The sequence below is a fragment of the Meriones unguiculatus genome, chromosome 19 (assembly GCF_030254825.1).
Source record: "Meriones unguiculatus strain TT.TT164.6M chromosome 19, Bangor_MerUng_6.1, whole genome shotgun sequence".
NCBI lineage: Eukaryota > Metazoa > Chordata > Mammalia > Rodentia > Muridae > Meriones > Meriones unguiculatus.
This window is the reverse complement of record NC_083366.1, coordinates 17,234,880-17,253,856: the sequence shown is the minus strand read 5'-3', so window position 1 is coordinate 17,253,856 and position 18,977 is coordinate 17,234,880. Positions and strand designations below refer to the sequence as shown.

The 18,977-nt window shown below is 38.9% G+C and overlaps 1 protein-coding gene across 10 annotated transcripts in view; it reads left to right on the top strand.

Annotated features, from left to right (window-relative positions):
* Window positions 1-18,977, top strand: part of Celf2 (CUGBP Elav-like family member 2) — an 860,969-nt gene that overhangs the window by 491,795 nt on the left and 350,197 nt on the right. The gene's annotated exons all lie outside the window — the stretch shown is intronic.

The window sequence follows — 18,977 nt, the reverse complement described above, 5'->3', positions numbered from 1 at the left end:
TTCCCTGTCTTTCCTCGCCACTATTTCCCCTTCTGTTAATTGCACTGCTCATTATCTGCCATGACAGCGCCCGAAGATTCCCATGTCTTTACACCAAAGATCATCACACATTCCTCCCAGGCCCTGCAAGTAGGTACCCTCACTCCTGGAACCTGAATGGATTAGGTACCCCGTAAGCACTGCCTAATGAATGAATAATCCTCGCTCATCTCGTCCCTTTCCTCTCACTTGGATTCTACCTCACAACCAGGACTTCTATGAAGCACCTGCGCTCAAAGATCTCCTTTCTGGAGTTGGGGCGGTTGTAGCCTGTTGAAGAGAGGTTGAGGGAGTGACCCCACCGTACTTTATCCTCCCGTCCGAACACTTATTGGTTCTCGCCGTACATTTTGTGACCCACTGTCACACTGTAAGACCGGTAAAAAACAACAGAGGCAGGACGTGACGTAATTAACATACTCAGGACTGGGGACCCACATCGGCACAAGTACTTTTCAGCTTGTGGCCTGTAGCTTTGAAATGCCGAGCTCTTACACCCGTTTTATAAAAAGCACGCACCTAGCGTTCTATTGTCCATGCACATAGTCCGTCTTTCCGGAGTCTCAGAGAAAGTCGGCATTTCCCACAGCGGCCACCATAGCTACTTTCCTTTCTAAGACGCCACTAATTTTATTACATTTTGCATTGAGATTTTTCTCACTGCAATATTATAATAAAAAATAATATGAATAGCCAACATTTCTGCTGCATTTTCTGTGTGCCAGGCATTGCGCCAAACCCTTTCATGCATTTCCTTATTTAGTCCTCTTTACTCTATTACGCAGGTAAAATTATATCATTTTCATTTATTGATGAGAAAACTGAGGCTTTAAAAGGCCACACAGATTCAGGGGATAGCTTATTAACAAGAAAAGGAACACTGACAAGTGCCTGATAGACCAATCAGCTTTAAAATGGCTGTGAGAAAAGTAATCCTGATGTCAGCTGAATGACTGTGGCTTAGATCACAAAATAAGCCTAGTCCAAGGGGGACCCAGCTTCCTTCAGGTCAGAGCTGAGGGGATGTGAAAATAGGCCATTCACAACTTGCAGTGCCTCTCTAACCCAAACGTGAGAAGTCCCCAGTGCTCCTAACTCTGAAACTTCTTTCTGTTTTCCAAATTTCTCAAAAGGAAATCCAAGCGTATGTGCGCCAACAAGTTTCAATGCTAAGGACCATTATGCATTTGGATTATGTCTTAAATATTTTAACGTAAATGCTACCTGACTCCACGAAGCAATACTGACACATGTTGTGATGGTAACGAAAACAACGAGGACTAGGAGGGTGCTTTTGTCAGAAATTTCTCCCCAAATTAAAAATGTTTCTCCTAGGTGGTTAGATTAGAGAGTGTTAAAAAATGAAACATGGATTTTTTTATTGAGTCAGTTGGATTTCAGACTTTCTCCTAGTCCAAAACTTGCACATCCATTCATGCTCGGTCGAGTGATGACGATTCAGTGGCCACTCCGTATGATCAGTGTAGACAGCCAGGTGGGACAGCTGCAAATCCAAAACAGCTGTATTTCTTTCACTATTTGCCTAATTTAACTGCCCATGGTTACCAAATAAATGGGTCCTTTAAGTCTTGAAATGCCTGTGGGTGCTGTGGTATGTCTGTTTGATTCTGATTCTAGTGAGGTTTAATTCCCTGTGCCCGATAGCCTTGTCTAGTGAACATCTTAGAGCACGGAGAAGAGACACACGTGAGAATGGTTTCGGGAATGTGGGTGCAGCGGTGTTCACGATGAAAGAATAACGTGCCCCGCCCCCACCACCCCATTTAAGGAAGCACATGCAGGAAAGTCAGGTGTACAAGCGGGTCACTAGCAAATAATAGTTTGACTACAAAATGATTATTCAAAAAAAAAAAAAGCCTTGTACTTTGATTCCATTATGAAGAACTTCAGTGTTGTTACAATATTATTTTCATCCATGCATGTGGATTGTGCCTTTCTGAGACAGTACATTTCTTCCGTGAGGCAAACATGTACCTTGAAACGGCTAAATGCTGACCATTAGAGATAACACAAAATGCTTCCTTCATTCATACCATCAAAAGTTTTAAAAGCTAACAGGGACCAGAGCCAAGACGAACAGAAGCCGGCGCAAGTGTGGTCACTCGCGCTGACTCTAATGACAAGCATTCCAAAAGCTTCTTGAGAAAATGTAATCATAGGTTGCTCTCACTCCATTTCCAACTTCTGAAAAGGCATTCTGACTGGGAATTGGGTAAAATGTATTTTAGCTATAATATACATAAAGATGTCTAAACTGTAATTGCATGTAATTTGAAGGAAATGTTCAGTGGGATGAAGACTGACCTATATGAGAATATAAAAAAGTACAGGAGTTCACATTTTCATGATAATATTTTATCATTTTGAAAACTTGTTCTTAATAGACCCCTACATTATGTTTCAGTAAAGTGGTTTCATTTTCTTTAACAACCATTAATAGCTATTAGTGGAAAAAATAAGGCTTTATATAGATCATTAAAGTACATTTAAGTAATTTGTAATTGACAATTAAATCATCCTGGCAATGCATTATCATAAGTTTGATGGATCTGCCTTTTTTTAAGCACTGAGAAGAAAGGCCCTTTTGTAAGGCACCTCACTGCAGACTATTCTCGCATTTTAATTGATCACAAAGCACACATTGTCTTGATATATGTGCTTGGTAATCATCTTGTACAAGTTTCCTTTTGTGATTTTGATGCTGTGTGTGGGAGTCTGGTTCATGCTAGAAACAGCATCCTTAGTGAAGTGTGGAACCAGCAGCAGCCATCTTTAAACCTTTGCCCTTGGCATTGTAGTAATGTGTAAAATAAAGTTGAGGCTCTCCACTTTGAATGCTCAAATTCCCCATTCTCTCCTTCCCTCTCCTTTTCCTTCATCTCTCTAAAAACCAGTGAATGGATGCCTGCAAAGCTGAGTCTAAGGGTTACTATGGTGATGGTTATACTGATAATTGCTCCCGGCCAGTAGGAATTGCCCTGTCCAACCATATGAAAGATGACGTTTGTTTGTAGAATTTACCCTCTTGAGCTTCTAATCTAGGAATTTTGTATACTTGCCAGATAAAAATTCTAGTGAAAATAGTTGTGTGTTGAGATCAAAATACAGAAACTTCACTGACTTTGAGAGGGGAATTCTAATCATTTTTGGATAAATCTTTGAAATGTCCCATTGATGATTGATTCATTTCACCTTTTATTGATTTCATTATAGTATAAAGTAACAGAATTTCTATATTGTTGGTATAAATCTTGAAGAACAAGAATAGGTTTTCTATATTTAAACTATAAAGGAAAAATTCAAAAGATTAAATTTCTTATAATTGGCTAGACTCTGAAATATATAAAATTGTCAGTGGAATGTTTTACTCTCTAATATTGAGAAGTGATATTTTATAATGTGGACATGACCAGTTTTATGCAAATTTGATTAATCTCATAAATATTTATCGGCTTTGTCTTCTTACTGTCACTTAACTTATGAAATTTATGGGCTTTCTATAAGACAAACACATAACATGGAAATTTAAAAGACATACTGGGTGAATTTTAAGTCATTGCTTAAAATTAAAATTAATTAGATATTGATACTGAACTAGTAGAAATTAAACTTTTAGCAGAACTCTAAAAGAGAAAAGAGTATCATATTATTAAATTAAGAATCTGCCTCATACATGAACTATTCAGTAATTTTTAAATTAAATTGGATTAATGAATTCAAGCAATTGAAAGAGCACTTACAGTGTCTATGATAGAACCTTAATGAAGAGTTCCACTGATCTTTCTTTGGCTCTCTCATCACTGTGGCCAGTTTGTTGCTAGGATAGGATGTAACTAGAAGTACAGCAGTCAAGGATCCCTGTTCACAGAAGGGATGGGCATGAGCCTACAAAAGAGGAAGAAAACTGACTCCAGCTTTAAGTATTTCGGCAAAGTAGAGAAGCACCATGTAAGGTGTAATTGACGGAAATGTTAAAGGAATGCTGAGAGGAGTGTAAATTGTTTACTTTATGGGAGGAAGCTGAAAGTCATCAGGAGATTTTCCTGAAGGTCAGCCATGGACAGCCTTCTTGGCAATAGGCATCTTTAATTTTAGTTCCACCATTTCAATTTGACTCCACCACTTGAAACATGTCTCAAGGTATTAATGAAAGAAATTAAGATTGGCAAGGTGCAGAGACTCTCGATTCCAAAACACAAGCAGCAAAATGGCTGATAAATTAAAGTGACCTCATCAGTCCGGAGTGAAAACGTGTGTGACGATTCTTTAGAGATAGTTTGTTTTATAGTTTTTAGGAATGCTCTAAAACTTCACTAACTTAAAAGTCTATTCCAAACTTAGAATTCTTCATATGAGAAGTATTATTATAAATATTATAATAAGCTAAGGCGTATTATATGTAATATATATACATATATAATATATATACATCACGTGAGTGTAGTATATTAAGAAAATAGGAATATTATAATGAGACTATTTTAAATATGTTTCCTAAATTTAGTCAAACTACATCATTTGCCTTTAACATTTTAATATAAAAAGGAATGTATTCTTTGAGCTTTCTAGATAAGATGATGTTTAAATATATGGGCCCTTGACATAATACAAAGATAGAATTGTACATTGAAAGAATCATACATAACCCACAATTTAATATAGTTTTGCAACAATATAAAAGGCTGTTTTAAAATTATAATGTATAACATAGTGTAACAAATCATTTTGCAAGACACTAAGAAAAACTCAGAAGCAGTTCTCAATAAAACTAGGTCTTGTCCCTAAAATGGGAGCGAAGCTTAAAGATGCCAAGTAGATACCAACTTGTAAAACATGATAAGAGACATTCATCTTAAACCAAGCAGTGGATCAGAGATGGACAAGGTGCAACTTATCATCATTTGTTAATTAATGCTCTCGAAGGTCCTATCATCATAAAAAGCCATTTAATTAAAATGACAGATATGCTCATTAGAAACACAAAGATAAAAATTCCCTCACTTGAAAAGGAGATGAACGTAAGTACAAAAATTAAAAAAAAAAAAAAAACCCAACTAAAAATCTGGAACAATTCAAAGAGATTATACAAGTACTTTAATCAATAACCCCCTGATATGGGAACTATTTGAAGTAAATATGTCTTTCCTAAGAAAGAAGGCATTAAGATTTTAGTAGATTTAATGGCTACCTTTGCTTCTAGATGTAAAAAGCAAGAACTATAAAGGTGTTAATTTGTCTCTAACTACAAATGCCAATTAAAAGCTGGAAGAATGACTGTGGGTGTGTGTCAGTGGTAGACTGTAGCATGCACAGGCTCTCCCCAAACCTCAAGAAAACAATGTAGTAGAGTTATTTCAGATGGAGAAAATGATTTACGCTTTCCTTGAAAGGAGACAACAATGGGATAATCAGATGTTATAAAACAACACTAAACTCTCATATTTAAATGCAAAAAATGGCAGTTGAATTCAGAAGCATGGAATCTAATAAACAAGGACATATATCTTACCTTCACTAGAAAATAGGTCATACAATAAACAATACTAATAAAGTGACATACATAGGAAAAAAGAAAAACTGATGTTGCAACTTTGCCTTAACCCAAGCATCAAAATTAAATGTACATGAATCAAATTATGAAAATACAAACAAAAAAATATAAAGGTAAATACCAATCTTTCATTGGCAGGTAATTTTTGTTAAAAATAAATTAAATAACCATAATCTTTGTTTATATAATAAAGTAAATGAATTAGAGATTATTTTAAAGTCCTTTCTTAAAACCTATAGAAAAGCTATACATCAGATTGTTACAACTCCATTTAAAAATCTCTGGTTTATGGCTGAGATACATAAACTTGTCATAAAGGTAGACAAATGACAATACCATTGGGGGAAATATTCACCTTCACTAATATTCAAAAAATGCAAATAAAACAGTGAAGTAATATGTTTTCACTCATCATACTTGCAAATGTAAAATTAAATAATAGTGTGCTTCAGAGACCAGAAAGGCATGAATTATACCGGGGAGGGTGTGTCAGCAAGTGTAAATTTTCCACAGCGCAATTTGGAAATGTATGCTCAAGCCTAAAATAGTTCTCTCCAAAGAAAATGAGACATGGCTACCAGCATTATTGTTGAAGACAGTGGTTCTCAACCTTCTTAAAGCTATGACCCTTTAATACAGTTCCTAATGTTGTGGTGACCCCCAACTGTACAATCCTTTTTCCTGCTACTTCATAACTGTATTTTGTTACTGTTATAACCATCATGTATATATATTTGAAGATAAAGGGTTACCGGAGGGGTCATGATCCACAGGTTGAGAACCACTAGTTTAGGTTTTGTTTTTTCTGAGCTGAAGAGATGGTTCAGTGGTTCAAACTACTTGCTGCTCCTACAGAGGTCCAGAGCTTGATTCCCACTGGTCACCTGTAAGTACAGATCCAGGGATCACATGTCCTCTTCTTCTGCAAGGATCCACTCATAGGTGATACATACGTACACACTCTCCTACAGTCTCTCTGTGTCTCTATTCCTCTTTCTCTCCCCCTCTCTCTCTCTCACACACAAATAAAGTAAATAAATATTTAAATAGACTTTCCATCTCAGTGATGTTAAGGTATCTTTAACAACACACTTTAAGAAACAGATTAATATGTTACAGGGTATCAATGAAATGAAGCAACATGGCTCAGTAGTTAGCAGCGAATAACCCTTTCTCAGGGGACCCAAAGCAGTACCCATGTCAGAGTACCCATAGCTGCACATAAGTTCAACTCTCCTCCATGAGCACAGAATCCGTGTGCACAACCCCCCACACAGATACACACATCGATTAAAGATAAAAAAATTTCTAATTAATCAATACTATGCAAATCTTGTATTTGGAAAGATGAAATATATACATTGAAATGCCTAAAAAGAAACATAGCAAAAGTTAAATAGTCTCTTTCTGGTTGGCTATAGATGATGACAGTTATTTATTTTATATTTACTGGTATTTCAAAGCAACACTATGAACATGCATTGCTTTTATGATCATTAAAAACAATAAACATTATTTTTAGAAAAAATCATGCCCTATGTCCAAACTGTCACTAAATCTGCATTAATGGCATCTAAATTAAGAACATTTTAATAGTAAAGTTTTAGTAATATAATATTGTATGCTCAGTGGGAATTCAGTATATTATGTTGATAAGTTCCATTTGTAGCAGGATGCTAAATATAGGCTGAGGGAGGAAATGATGTTCTAGAAGGTTCTGGATAAATAATTGTTACAAAACAAGATTGGTTTCAGTCTGAATCAGCCTGGAAGTGGGACTCAGAAAATTGCCCACGCGCATGCCAACTAATGCTTTTCTTCTTGTGTTGACATGGTGTATTGTCATTGGGGGCAGTTTGAATTCTCTGTGGCTTTGCATAACCCTAATGATTTTGTAGGCGTTCTGTCACTAGACTTCATTTATAGACATGAAAATGGAATGTATTCTAATGCTTACAATTCCTCTCTAAGTGTTGTTTTGCCTGTAAGTGTGTGTGTGTGTGTGTGTGTGTGTGTGTGTGTGTGTGTGTTCCTTATAAAATATTCCTTTTGAAGTTCAGAGCTTAGAGAAAGCCTGAGTTTGGCATGTGTAACTTTTGAATGCATTAAACAGCAGCTTTAATCTCGGGTTATGATTGACAGCAAACAGAAGGCATGCCATTTCTTTGTTCTCCCAAGCACAGTGGAAGACATGTAAGTACCATTGGTTTTGTATGTGTATGCACATTGTACATATGTGTGTTATCTGTTCAATGTAAGACAGAAAATTTTAAAGCTTAGTTGAAGACAGCTAATACATTAGGAATTCTTCAAGCTGTCTCCTAAGAAGCCATTCTGATGACAGGCTAATGACACACATACTAAGGGAATGTGACAAATGTCCCTGTTGGGACATCCCTTACTGAGGAGGTTGAGGAGGACAGGCAGCAGAGACCTCCGGGGACCAAAGGCCTTCCAGAGGTTCACATGGAGTGTCATACCTGTTTGTCAGGAACAAAAGCCATCAGCAGATCAAGGGAGATAGATTCCAGATCAAAAGAGATGGTTACCTAGAAGCAAAGTTGTTTGATGGGAGAATAAATAAAGTTTTATTTTCCTACAGTTTTGTTTTGTTTTAATTCTTTGGTGGAGTGTCACTCTTTTGTCCTTCACTTCCCTGATATCCCATGTGGCTATAGGCAGGAGCTGCAGCCATCCCAACAGCTTGATAGGCAAGAAATGACACCAAAAGACAACTTCAGTAGCTGGGGAGCCGTAATGGTGTTCTGTTTGCTTGTCACATGACACTGCTGCAATCTGGAATCTTTGATGATCTGAGTGTACACACACACACACACACACACACACACACACACAAAGTGCTCGTGTAGCCAAGTGTAGCTTCAAACTTGCTACATATTGAGGATAACCTTGAACTTCTGATCCCCTTGTCTCTACCTTCCGAGTACAGGGGTTACAGTTGTGTGCCACCCTGTCCAGTGCTGGAGATGGAGCGAGGGCTTTGTACCTACTAGGCAAGCACTGGACCAACTGAGCTACAGCTCTAGTCTGTGATCATCTGAATAAAACAGACAAATCATGCTTTGTTGTTTGTTGGTTTTCGTCTCAATTTCTATTAATGTGAATTTTTGTTGTTGTTTGGTTATTGTTGGTGATGATTGTTTTCAACTTGAGACAATGCCTTACTACATCATACCAAAGCCAAGACTAGTTTCAAATCCTCCATCCTCTTTGCAAATCACTTTTTAATCCCATAATTGCTTGGGATTAAAATGATGCTGACTACCAGCTCTCATTTCATTTTCATCCCGTGCATTTATCCATTTGTTTCCTAAAACATGGCTTTGTCACACCTTTCTTCATCGTGCTTCAATTTGATTGCTTATCTTGTTGTGCGGTGAGCACAACTGGGCAGTGACTGTGCATCAGTCACCTCTGCAAGCACTGGAGTTGTGTAAATTGTCACTGTGGTCTCTGTTCTCAAGAAGCAAGCAGATACAAGAAAATGAGTTGACCAGTCAATTGCTACAATAAGCTCTGCACCTATCCTTCCATGCCTGGGTGACTTGCAGCAGTAAATGCTTATTCTTACATCTGCAAGCCTTCAGACCAAGGGTGGTTTGGCACATCCAGGTTGGGTGGTTCTCTTTCAGGCTATGAGTCAGCTGTGTTTGGCTCCCATTATAGAATATGCCCAGATCTTTCATCTGTGTATTCTGGAGCTCACATGGATAGGGCAGCAGATTCCCTGGTGCATGTTTTCATAATTAAGGGCCACAACAGCCAAAAGCCCGTATCTATACAGGAACATTTCACACAATGTCTACTTACATTTTAATAGCTGAAGCAGGTCCTGTTGGCAAGCTCACTCCCAGTAGAGTGCATACACATAGCCTACCCACTTTAGTGCACTATAAGGTCACATGACTGGGGCAGAGCATGAAAAATTGCCAAAATAATCCAATCTTCCACACAAATTGTGACAATGAAGCATGAAAATGGTGCAAGAGCAGTCTGTTCGATATTTAGAGAAATTGCAATGAAACATTTCAGAAAAGGCATACATCATCAGGAGTTAGGCAATCAAAGGCATAGAATAATGAGGAGAGTTAATAGGTAGATGATAAATGGAAGGCTGGACAGATAGGTAGATAGACAGATGGATAGATGATAGACACATAGATAGATACATAGATACATAGACAGACACATAGATAGGATAGATGATAAGGTAGGGATAAGTAGGTTTGGAAGAGGACATAGAAATACCCCATATAATAATCCCCCTCTAATGCCTTTCAAGCCCAAACTTCCTGTACCTCAGAGTGTGACTGTATGTAGAGAGTACTTTTAAGGGGTAATTAAGCTTACCAAAGTCATAGGTGTAGGGCTTCAAGCCAAGGGGACTGCTGGCCTTGTAAGAAGAGGAAAGGCTTAGCGAAAAATGCTACCACAATGAAAAAAAGATGCTCAGAAAAAGGAAAAAGAAAAAAGAAACAGTCCTGATAACACCTTGGTCTTGACTTTCAGCCTCCAGTACTCTGTGAATTTCATTTGTATAGTTTAACACCCTGGTAAGTGGTATTTTATAACAGCGGCCCCAGCTGAATAATACATGCATCTGGGTAGTTTTAGAGATAGAGAGCTGGGGTTTGTCATTGGTAAGATAGTGATTAGGAGATGAGGATGTTTTATTATGTCTGTTTAAAGGCTACCAGGCCTTTCTTTTATCTCACCATGGTCACAGTCTGGATATTTTTCCTGTTTAAGAGTTCAATGTTCCCTTCGGGATATTATGTTGTCTCTATGATACCTGTTTCCCAATCTGCTTTCCTCTTTGTTGTCTTGTTCAGAGAATATTGTCATTTACTGACCCAGAAGTTCCATGGAGGTATCCATCCTTACTATATCAAACACAAACTTCTTTTCCCAGTGTACAGGATCCACAGTGTGGTCTTGCAAGTATCTATTTTCTACCTTTGGCTGCCCATGCTGTTCTCCTCAGGCTTGCTTTCATGGCCTCTCTTCTAACTTAAGACTTGTCACCTCTGAGTGGGCTCCTCACTGCTTCCACACATGGCTTAATCAAATGAAAGCATTCCCTGCAAGCTTATCCCAAGGCCACTGCTTGTTTAACTAACATTTTACACTTCTCTGTTTTATGTGCTTATTTGTTATTTTCTGGTAAATTTTAACTTATTTTTAGTTAGTATAAAAATTACGTGCCCAATTATGCCATTTCCACACATATACCCTTGTGTTTTGCTCATATTAATCCCCCAGCACTTCATTTTTCCTCCCCAACTCCTACTAGTCCCCTTCCTCACAAAGTCTGCCTTCTATTTCATTATATATAAGTATTAGTGTTTCAATCTATATGAAAGAAAACATGGGGCATTTATTATTGTTGTTCCTACCTTCTCTTTTTTTTCTCCCACACTTTACACTCTTTCTCCCTAAATATAGTCCCCTCTCTACTGTGATATTATTAGATATATGTAAATAAATTTAAATCAATATTCTGCATTTGAGAGTAAACTTGTGCTATTTGTCTTTCCGGGTCTAGCTTGTTTCATTTAACATGATGAGCTCCAGTATCATCTGTTGGCTCAGAAATGCCATAATCTCATCCTTCACAGGCAATGAAGCTCCTCTGTGTATGTACAGTATGTTCCCTTATCCGCTCGTCTGCTTGCGCTGACTCTTATCATATGCTGTGCCTTAGAGCTCTGGCGGCTCATACAACTTTACAGTATGAGAGGTTATATTGTTCAACTCACCTGAAACTTATCCTCTTCCAACTTGATTATTAATTCCTCAAAGGCAGAGGCTGTGTCTAGTGTTGCTTTTGAATGCCACATGATGCAATTCAGTTTTAGAGAGGCAATATTGCAGTCCTTCGGAAAATTTGGTCATCGCAAATTTTGGCTTCTTTAAAAACACAGATTGTATTAGAGAATCTTTGTATGTCATTTGCCATTGAGGTGATGGTCTCAACTTGTATATATCAATAGCCAATGTTTCTTAGCATTTACTCTGTGCATAGAGCTATGGTAGGTAAGCTAAGACATGAAGGATGGACAAAAATGTACCTAGTGAGGTGCTGGTAACCACGAAAGCTTCGTGGGGTTAGAAAACAGTATGAACAAAAGCACAGCAGAAAGAGAAATAGTATCTATGTGGCCGGCAAGAAGTTCAAAGTGGAAAGAGCATAATAAACCAGTAGAGACATCTAACAGATAAGCTGACACCATAGGTGGTGGTCCTTTGAGTAGAGGTGGATCTTACGTGGGTTGAACTGCGTAAAAAGGGGCAGAAAGTTTGAAGTTGTGATGAGTTTTCAGCTGGAGACAGTTATGACCATATTTTGATGCTAACTGACTCTGATTTGAATGCATAAGAGTGATGAGAACCCAAGAGACCAGCAAGTCATTGGGAGCTGCCTTAGACTCACGGTGACTTGAATTAGAAGGGCATGGAATTGGGCACATTCTAGAGAAAGTATTGTTCAGACTGCCCTCAGCGTCTCTGCTAGTTTTTATTTGCATCCATTCTAGATCATTTCTATTTATAGTCAACAAATCATGCTTTGGTTACACAACCAAAAATAGACACAAGGGTTTAGTTTGGTTTGGTTTGGTGTTTTGAAATCCTGGTGATGAAATTTAGGGCCTTACAGATGCTGAGCAGGCCCTGTACCACTGAGCCACACCCCCAAGCAACCAGGATGTTTTGATCTGAATGCTGATTGCTTGTAGAAGCTCAATCTCTCGATACTGGCGAGGTGAACACTTACAGCTACTTTCCTTTAATGGCATAATACTTTAAATTTTATGAGTGACACAGAGAGTTTTATTTAAGTTTAGAGTTTATGATTTCTTTGACTTTTGAAATCTTTATCAGACAGAGGTCACACATACCTTCAAAAACTACTTTTGCTGTTGTTTTGTGTGGTTTTTTTTGTTTGTTTGTTTGTTTTTAAATATGGGCTTCCACATGCCTGTCAGAAGTATGTGTCTTTGTTATACATAATTGTTTTCCTCCTCCTGAAAGTAGGAGGCAGTCTCCTGCCTCAGCCCCTTCACCTTGGCTGTTTTTATTTATGTACTGGAAGAGATGGTGGCGGACAACTCAACACGTTCATATATATCTCAGTGGTCAGGGCAAGTAGCTAAATGTTTGGCTAGAGTCTAGTCAAGCTAGACTTTTCCTTTTACCTATGAGATGTGCCTCTACCCATTGCTGTTCCTCCTTTCTCAGCACGTTTGTGCACCAGAAACAGACTACTCCAGCCAAAAGTAGACTGGCTTTTATTTATCGTTCTAGTTCGCTTTTAGCTTTTGACACTCTGCTGCCTTTCATTTGCCCTGCTTTGTTTTCCAACCAGCATCCAAACACATAACTCCTGTTATCACTTAGGATGAGCTAACAAAGAACTTTTTATGAATATGCTTTCTCCCTTCCACTAGATCTATGCTTCTCTGCAATGTATTTAGCTCTTTTTTACTGAAGCGACCTCCTTTGCCTCCTCCTCCGCTGTTGATTTGCTTGGGATTCTGGTCTTAACCCAGTTCTTCTTATTTTACTCTCTCTTCTCTTTCTGGCTGATCTCACCCACAGCCCTGCTGCCAACTGCCTCCTGAGCTCAGATCTGCCTGTGGACATACTCACTAGTCTGTTCTCAATGAATCCAAATAGCTTCCTCATCCACCCTGATTTTCAGTGTGTGTGTGTATGTGTGGTGTGTTGTATGTCCAGTGTCCTTCTCAGTCAGCAATAACATCAGTTGCCAAATGGTCCATGATAAAAACATCAGAACTTAGCCCCAACTCCTCTGTTGTGTTCTTCCCACCTAATCTGCTGTTTACATCATGACTGCCACTCTGGGGTGTATGAGTTCTCTTTCCACAGCTGCTAATTATGTAGAAATGGGATGGTGAAAACAATTGGGCTTCACTCCCCATTCTGCTGTCTATTAGGCTTGTTATCTTGGGTTTTCCACAATCTCCAAAAGCAAGCAGTCTCTTCATAGGTGTAGTATGCTACTTTGTATTTACTGAATTTAGTGATTTGATCTTCAGTGGAACACCTCACCCAGGCAAGCAAATACACAGTGGCTAATTCATAGGAGAACCTCCCTTACAGGCCTGCCCATTGTTATCTGCACAGTGACCTCCCCTCTGCTTCCTTCCCAATCCTGTTCTTGGTTCACACTCCACACTAGAAACAGAGTTATCTTTCTAGAGCCTAGAACTTTCTGTGCCTTCTTTCTGCCAAAGTTCCCAGCGTGAAATGCACTCCCCGTCCTCACTCAGCTTCTAACCATCCTCTGCCTTGTCTTCATTACTTCTGCGTCTCTGCTTAACTGGTCAGGAGTGTTATTTAGAAGTCTGACTTAATCGTGTTCTTAGGACACTCACTACATATATTCTAATTATACTAACATATTTAACGATAATAAGGAATCCAAAACGTTGCACGCCTGCCCCTGTGATGCAAAGCAGCATCGAATGTAAAGCGCTTTAAAATGTAAGGCTATGATTCATTAGGGACTGACTTCAGGACATGCATGTGGCATTTAATAGCATGTCCTGTCTTCAACAGCAGGAAGAGCAGGTAAGAACGCAACTTTCCGTAGAACCAGTGAAGTGAGAAGGACCTAGATACAAGATACATTGAAAGAAGTGGGCTGAGGTCAACCCTTGGTGCCATGCTCACAACGAACTAGAGAGTTAGTTGCACATGCCAACCACTTTTAGAACCAAGAGTGGGGGGGAGTTCAGCTTCTAATTTTTCTTCCTTGACTTTAACTATTCTGGCTTCTTTCCAAGATATTACCCAAACCACCCCACCGCTCCCATTGTTCCTGGTTCTGACAGTCTCATCTAGCCCTATGCCAGCATGTGACTTATCAAGACCCCAAACACCCCCATCTATAGAAAGCAATGAAAGAAATGCAGTTTCGCCTCTTTATAATTGTTTGAAAGTTACACAGCTTTGGGCTGGAAAAGTGGCTTGGTACGTAAATACCACTGCTGGCAAACCTGACGACTTGAGTTCGATCCATGAATCCCACAGGGTGAAGAAAGAGAGCTAAGTCTCACAGATTTTCTCTTATGTCCACTTGTGTTGCTGTGGTAGGCACACACTCATACACACATACAAGCACAGGTTCATGCACAGACACAAAATAAATTAAAATAAATTAAATTAAAGTGCAAACAAACATGTAAAATGACACTTAGTATTCAAACTCTAGGTACCTGAAAGTCCTGTAAGTTAGGAACGGAGCACCTCTAATCTTCTGGACCTCTCAGATTCTTGCCCAACGACTCAGTGGCTACTTTTCACGGGGTCTGACAAGACTTTTAGAAATAGTATAAAATGACAGCTGGTCAGTGAGAGCAGATAATGCTCAGGGGAATTGGAGCCACCGGACATGAATTTATAAAGTATCTACCCTATGTTCCCCGTGTTCTGTGATGGCAATCAAATGAGTGTCTTCCTGAGTCTAAGCATCTGAAGTTCAGCTAGAAAGAACAGCAAAGAAACGAGCAAATAACCTAACTTCAGAAGGTGCCAAAGAAGGAAAAGTAACCCTCACATCGCCTCACTACTGTGACGGACATGAGTGCATTGCCATAGGTTCAAAACCATCTTCCCTAGACCATCGTGGTTTCCCTTTTATTTTTTTCCCCATGTGATTTGTTATCCCGGTCTCTCTCTTCTGAAAGGCAGTTCTGGTCAGCCCCAATAATGCTCGTTGTTCGTGCTGTGCAGTTGACTTCTCGGGATGTGCTAGGATGGAGACAACCGAGAGAGGGGGCTTCCCCAAGCGCGTTGAAATCTGTGTGCCCTTTACCAGTACGTGGACAGTGATCACAGTGCATAGTGCCTCCGACTTGGCCATTTGAACAAGCAGAAAAGCAGTTGCTTATGCATGTGGCTTTCTTAAAAATAGCAGGCACGGCACAGGCAAGATGTCTTAGTAGGCAAGAGAATTGTAGCTAAGCCTGATTGATCTCTTGGACCTGCATAGCAGAGGAAGAGAACCAACATTGTCCTCTGACTTCTGTAAGTATACTGAGTGTGAACACGTGTGTGTGCGCACACACACATAAGTAAATCAATGTGAGACAGATGGCAGGAATATACCTGGCACATTTCCATGCAAATGTTGCCACCACCTACCTCTAGAACATTGTCCTGTGGAGCTGCCCGAGGCTCATCCTTGGCAAACCATTTAGCCAAAAATGATTGTTCGATTTTGAAAGTGTTGTCTGCTAAGTGAATGGTAAGAGTTCACAGCCAATTATTTTATCAACTGGGCTGCATATGGTTGTTGATTTAACTGAGAAATCTACATTCTGCCCTTAGTGGACAGACACATTTCTCCAAGGTTTGATGTCTGCTTTCGTTAGAGCAAGCCATCATTATTAGTTTATAATACCTCTTCTTACATCCACCTAACACCTAGTTCGAAGAGACTTCTAGGAGTCCTAAGTACTTCATGGTGTATTATGGATGCATACTTATTGATAAATATATCACTTTCAACTTGAGGGGCATTACAGTTCTTCTTGCTAATTATTCATTCACCTGTCCCATTCACCCTAGCAAGCATCTTCACTTTGAAATGAGTAAGTGGTCCAATGGGTTTAAACAAGGAAAGCCGTTTGGAATTTAGCCACTTCTTGTCAGTACGTGGGCTGCCATCTGCTTCTGAAGTGAGAGTTTCGGGTAATTCATGAGTGCTCGTATGAAGGGGACTCTCAGACGGGTCTTCAGGATACCATCAAACACTTGCTTACTAAACTATTGTGATTTTGCATTGGACCAACTATCAGTTTTGAACGACTGCTCTGACCGATGTCCTGTGGCTTTTTATGTAACCCTACTTCTGCACCAGCAAGCTGAAAGTAGTGCAGTCTGAATGAACAGGGTTGTAGCATATTCTGTTAGGTCTACCCTTGGCTCACCCCCGAGATAAATTCTTAGCTTGACCCCCATTACATCAACCTAAACTTTGCCTCTGAGGCTGGCAAGCTTAAGTCAAAGAGATCTTGTGTCTTTTGCTCAATATCAGCAGAAATGAAAGAAACTAAAAAAAAAAAAAAAAAAAAAAGAAAAGAAAAGAAAAAGAAAGAAAAAAATGAAAGAAACTACATTTGTTTGCCCACTACGACAACTTGCACATGTGTTTATCAGTGTTACTAAGAACCCACTGTGTGTACTGCATTTGGTATTTGGAAATCTAGTTCTTTTAGACTTCAGTCATTTACTTCATATTTACGTTGCAAATTTTCTGTGTATTCTGGTAACAATATAGTATGTTTCTTGTATGTGTGTGTCTCTATATATATGTGCTATAGATATGTCTGTTGTGTGTGTGTGTTGTATATGTATATGTGCCCATGTGGTCACATGGAAAGCCAGAAGACAATTGGAGATACTTTCTTGTATCATCCCCACCATATTCACTTGAGAAAGACTCTCTCACTGAACCTAAAGCTTGCTATTTCCTCTAGGCTGGATGGCCAGCAAGCTCCCAGGATTCTCCTGCCTTCACTTGTCAGTGCTGGGGTAACAGGGATGGTCATGCCCAGATTTTATGTAAGTGTTGGGGGCTTTATCTCAGATCCTTTTGCTTATGTAGTAAGTGTTTCTTAAAAAGACCAAGAGCCAGGCGTTTAAATCTAGCACTTGAGAGACAGAGGTAGAAGGATCTCTGAGTTTGAGGCCAGCCTGGTCTAGAGAGTGAGTCCAGGACAGTTGAGGCTACACAGAGAAGCCCTATCTGGAAAAAACAAAACAAACAAAAAACCCAAGAAAACAAAAAAGACCAAGTAATTCCATTGTTTGTGTTTGTATGTGTTATATGTACATGGTCATATGAGCATGCTCATTTGTGTAGGGACCACAGCTCTACATCTACCTAGTTTGCTCTTCACGTTGTTTTTTGAGACATTAGCTCTCTCTGAGCGTGGAGCTCAGCGGGGCGAGTGACTAGCCAGGGAGCTACAGGGATCTATCTGTTTCCCCACTCTCTTGCTGCTGGTGTCACAGGTGTTTTTCCGGTGGGCCTTGCTTGTATGTGCTCACTAAGGATCTGAGGCTTGCACAGAAGGGACTTTACCAACAGAACCAACTCCCCAACTCTCCATTGCTTTTGTTAGATTAATGTTTAGTACGGATACAAAAATGGCTTTCTCCATAACACTTCCATCTATGTGTGTCATTATACTTAGCTCATATTTGCCCAAAATCACCTTTTTAAATCACCTCCCTCTCCATGTATGTATGTATATGTACATATGTGTATATATCTTTCCCATATTAAAAAAAACCTTGCAATATAGTTTCCCTTTTAATTTCCTCTCCCATTATCCTCTCTTGTTCTTCCTTAAGATCCCTTTATTTTTCCATCACAAAATTTACTTTTACTTTCACGTATGTGTGTATTTTATATACACATGTATGTAAATATAGATTTTGAATCCATATTCATCAGATGAGAGAAAACATGGAATATCTGTCTAAGTGTGGCTTATTTCACTTAACAAGGTAATCTTTGGTTTCATCCATTTTCTTATAAGTAGCACAATTTCATTCTTCTTTACACCTATATAAAACTCCATTGTATGTCTATACCATACTTTCTTTGCCCAGCCATCTGTTGACAAACATCTAAACTAGCCCTGTGTCTCGACTAAACTAGCCCTGTGTCTCGACTATTGTGAAAAGTTCCACAATAAGCATACATGTACAAATATATCTGTTGTATACACACTTACATTCCTTCAGGTATATGCCAGGGGTAAACAACTGTTAACACTTGAAATTTGCAACCAACTGAATTTAGTATTCTAGGTGCCCTAGCATTTCAAGACTCTCCTTTGAGGATGTGGACCTGAGAGGTAGGCCATGTTTTCATAGCGCTCCACATTTCATCAAAGAAGGATTCTGTTCTGCAGAGACCCTACATCCTTAACATTCCCCATATTATACAAGCCTATTGAAATGGTGCCTTTTTATTACTTCTGCAATGTAAATGTCAAGATGCAAAGACAAGGCACAGAAGGTGGAAAACAGTTGGAATCATTAATGCAGCATGTGAAAATTTAGCTTTTGATTCTGGAAATTGTAACAGAAATAAACTCACATATAATTTACCTTTCAAAAAACTTTTAGGAAGTTCAAATCAAGAAAGATCAAGAAGTTGGCCGGTTCTCACTCTTATCAATATTCCCCACATCACAACACATTCCCAGCTTGTCTTTTGCCAAATTTGATTTCTTAGTTAAAGGTTTAATATATGAAGTGAAAAATGTCTTTTTGAATATAGAAGGCACTGAAACAATTTATG